Here is a 4,941-nt window from a genome sequence, read left to right as displayed (position 1 = left end):
ATGAGCTTTTAAATGTCTTATAAAGTTAAGAAACAGTACATGTTTCATAAATTAAGCTGTATTTTTATAAATAAAATTAGAGAATTAGCTATATCTAAAAAAGAAAAAATTTTAAGCAATTATAAATCATGAGCCATATATTGGATATGAGTATATCAATTGAAAGCTTGATTTTTTAGCATTTCAAACAGTGGCTACAACACATAATTTAATTGTGTTGAAGCAGGAGAAACTCAAGAAAATACACATATGATTTAATTACATATACTGTCTTCTCAATAGATGAGGCATCTGTAAATACAGTAAATACAGCAAACATCTTTTCTATAGGCTGCATGCATAGTAAATTTTAGGAAATATAAAAGCATGCATAGAGAAAAACTGTAACATATGATTATCAAATTTGTCTAAAATGTTTGCCATGTAATAGGACAAATATCATTATTTTTCAATAACCAATTTAATTGCTATTTGGAATAAGGAATAAACCTTATATCCAAAATGCTTTTAGGATTTTATCATATAATCTTGTATTAACACAATTATAATTTTATAATAGGATGTTTAAACTCTATTTGTAGATATAGAAAGACAAATCCACATTAATGGTTTCTTTTGTCAAAGGGCTGCTGTGGACACATGAGTAGTAACAACACAAACAGCCAACAATTTATCATAGTCTATATAATCTATCTATTGATAACTAACAGCTTACTCTATTTTCAGCAAAGCTATCTCTCCTTTATAGTTAATTGTGAAGGGGAAATAGGACTTGCATCCCTTTGAAAATATCAAACAGAGGTTTAAATCCTCCAATGATAAGCTTAAGATAAGATTTTAGCCAATTAATATCTCTTAACAACTTTTAAAAATCACTAAACACAAATCAAGATTAAAAGTAAACCATTTTCTTTTTGCATGTACACTTACAAGCCAGAAGATGGCACTAGATCCCCACCACAAATGGTTGTGAACCACCATGTGGTTGCTGGGAATACAACTTTTATATTTTTAATTATAAGTCTAGCCTTTAACGGCTGAGCCATCTCTCTAACCCCAACTATTTTTTTTTATTAGAATTTTCTGTGTCACGATCTGCTTAGGATATAACTGAGGTCTCAAATATTGAAAAGATACTGTCTTTGAATCCTTTTTGGAGCAACAAGTACTCCAAAAATTTTTAAATCTTGTTATATTGGAGCAAAGGCTTGCAGAAAAACTTCTTTAGAGAAATCTGCTAACAAAGTATCACACAATGAATAATATACACTAAAAGATTTAAACTTTTTAGCGTCAAAGTAACAATTAACCATTCTTTGAAGCAATCATTTTTAACAATATCGCTTCATGGGCTCTTAAAAATTACGAATAAATTTATTGAATGTAAACCTCCCACCTTTACCAGAAATGTAAAGGAATGGTATAAAAACATCTTTTATATCTATAATAATTCTATATGTATTTACTGGAATGGCAGCTGGAGTAGGCAAGTCAGGCTGTATAAATCTTAAGTTTGAACTTTATTTTGGATTAATTTAATAACCAATCTTTTTTAGCTGAGTGAGAATATTAGATAAAAGCCAACTTTATCCTCTAATAATTGTTACATACATTAGAGGAACCAAAACCATCTAATTTTTAACAACTTTGGATATAAAGGAATAAAAACAAATTGAACAATATTTTATCAGCAGGTACAGTTATAACTCATGGAGGGAAGTAGGCATAATTTTAATGTCTCCAGCATAATTATAACTCTCAGCCCACAGACTGTTGTAAAGTCTTTGAGTCTTAGATTTATCCCTCTTCTCACAAGAAACAATAAAGGCAAAAGACAAATTCCAGTAAACACATTTCTAGGACCTAGTCATGAAGGCCCAGGACAAAAGGAATGTTTGGCACCTAGGCTGCAGAGCTCAGTCTACATTGTCTTAATTCAAATGTAAATGTTCTTAACCTCTGGCCTGTTCTCTGAGGCCTGGCTAGGCCTGGACTGCACATTTTTTTTTTTTTAAACTTTAAATTTAAACTTTAAAAGATAAGTCTTGTATCTTTTCTCTATAAACATGAGTAAATAAAAAAATCTCAAACTTTCAATAGAACTACCAACTGTAGCCAATGGAATATTGGCAGTTTAACTATGTTTTTAAGCCTCTTTTGCAACATTAGAGTATAACCATATTTTTGAGAAACAAAACCAATCTTTAACGATGTAAACAATCTATTTTCTCTAAAATCAACATCAAGTAGATTACCTTTATGTTACAAAGTTTTGCTACCAATTCTTATATATGAATGCATGATATTGCAGCTTTTAATATCTCACTAAAGAGACATTGTTCTTAAATCTTATCTTTATACATCTGGTTTCTGAATGACTCTAACCCTGAGTTACCAATCTTAAGCCAACCTTTGTTACCAAGGTTGTAAACTTTTTTTTTTTTTATCATATCCAATAACTTTAGGCCAATAATCTATAACCAAGACATGTAGAACATATTTATACCTTAAAATCAATGAGAAACAAAAACAAAGTGACAACACATCTTATATATTTAAACCAAGCAAAATTTCTTGCTTTTTCTAGCTGTAATTTTAAGATAAAAGCACCTTGTCACAGAGATTTTTCTATGACAAACAACTCTTAGCTTCCTTATTGAATCCAAAAAACCTGCTGGTCCCTTTAAAAGCAGCTTTTCTGGCTCAGCTCGACTCTTAGCTACAGGTGTTAAACTTATCAGCCGCTGCTCTGCATATTAAAACTGCCTTTGAAAACCAAGTTAAACTAGACCAAGTGTTGGATCAAGCAATTTTAATGATCTTTTGAACATTAAACATAGAACATAAAACATAGACGACCAATCATTCATACAATGAGACACGTGGACAGAAAACACACAATGAGACACGTGGACATTGGCGCGCCAAGGGACAAACAAAGAAAGCAGAATTATGGATACTGCTCAGTGTTCTGCCCTTTTTTGTTTTTCAAATTCTTTTAAACCCAGTTCCTCTCATCTAAGGCTGCCTCTCTTGGGCCTATAAATACTCTCCTTTCCCCAACTCACTGTCACCCCCTATTTGATTATCAATAGCATCTTTTACAAGCTCCCAAAGGCAAAGGGTGTTAGGATCTGCCTTTGTAGTTCGTGAAACCTGTCCAACTGTTTCCCAGGTTTTCTTATTCAAAGTTCCTCCCTGTGGGAACCATGGGCAGTATGAATTTATTTCTGCCAAACATTTTTCTAACATACTATTTGAAAACCCTGATCTTCCCGCCTGGAGAAATTCTTGTAAGCTGCGGGCAAATGCCTGTTTTGAATTCTCCTGACCCATAATTTGTTGTCAACACCTAGGTAAATTCGACACCGGCCTAATGCCTATTTTTTAAACCCTATCCCTGACAAACACACTTCCTGCAAACACAGCCTTCAACAATTAACCATAACTAGCGCTAGTATCAAAATTGTTTGCTACTTACTAAGTGTGCGGGATAATCTTCTTCTTCTTTCATTTTCCGTAGAGCTCTACACAAAACAACATCCCTCAGCTGATCTCTTGTCCTCAGGTCCGTCCCTGTTCAAGGCGCCATTCTGTTGCCGGCAGCAGCAACAGTTGAACCGGGTTCACCTGTAAGAGAGGCTGAGGATAGGGAAAGGGCGGGAAGAGATGAAGCCAAGACAAAGTTCTCTGATCAAGGCTCGAAGTTTAATAATTTGCTTTCACATATAAAGGGGAAGCCCCACCCCCCAGAGTCTCTTCTCAGTTCAGCCCAGGGGCTGGGCAAGGAGATAGCAGTCCAGAAGGTGTCAAGGCTAGCTCAGCAGGCAGTCCATTCTTCTTAGCTCAGGTAGCAGGCTCCAAGGTGCCAAGGTTGGTAATGCAATGCATCTCCTAGGTCCTACTGTTGCTTGGTCTATTGTGGTAAATGACTTTGCAGGCCTGCTCAGGCCTGGGGGAAGGGCACACTTCCTCGCAGGAAGGTATCAACCTGAATGTGGTGGCAGTTGTGTTAGAAAGCAGACCCTGTGTCTCCTGCTTCCACCTCCACCCTCCCCTCCTTCAATCCCTCCATCCGCCCGTCTCTCTCTCCCATCCAGTTTCTCCCTTTTTAGGTTTCTCCAACATAATGTTTTTGCTCCTTTGAACTGTCCTTAGTGAAGGCCCAGCCATGTCACCCCTCCAGATTGCTCCCCCAGCTCAAGGCCTAATCATCCCATGGTTGTGGAGGCTCCCTCTCCTAAGAAAACTTGGAAAGGAAAGGGAACTCAGCTTCCTTCTTCAGCAAACCAGCCAACCTACATTTCTCAACTCCCCAGCGGTTTCCAGAAGAAAGTCACAGCTATGCTAAAGATGCTATAAGACCACTTGATGGATCGTGGTTGTGGGGAGTTTTGGAATTTTGGGGATCTCAGAATAAATTATCTTGAGCTATCTTTAGGCCCCTTAACAAGCTCCCAGCAATCCTGAGGATTAAGAATGTTACCAAGTGGTGTCTGAAACCCAGCAGAGATTTACCTGCTTTAGTTTAACCTATCCACTTAGCGTTTCCACTGATGTACTTGGAGAATGCCTTGATCTATAGCGTCATTAATTATGGTTTCTATTGCTAGGACAAAACACCATGACCAAATTATAAAAGAAAGTATCTCATTGGAGTTACATTTTCAGAAGGTTAGAGTCCAGGATAGCAGGGCAAGGACATGCTAACAGGAAGAGCTGACAGCTTGTGTCTTGATCCACAAGCATGAAGCAGAGAGTACACTGGGAATGGTATGAGTGTTTTGAAACCTCAAACTCAGTCCCAGTGACAGACCTTCTCTGAGACCCCTAATCCTTTCCAAACAATTCCATAAACTGGAGACAAATATTCAAACACAGAGTTTCCTGGAGGGACTCATTCTCATTCAGATCTCCACACTGGCTCTCTGTAACACTGTA

Source organism: Arvicanthis niloticus, chromosome 12, assembly GCF_011762505.2.
Source record: "Arvicanthis niloticus isolate mArvNil1 chromosome 12, mArvNil1.pat.X, whole genome shotgun sequence".
Lineage (NCBI taxonomy): Eukaryota > Metazoa > Chordata > Mammalia > Rodentia > Muridae > Arvicanthis > Arvicanthis niloticus.
This window is presented reverse-complemented; position numbering follows the sequence as displayed.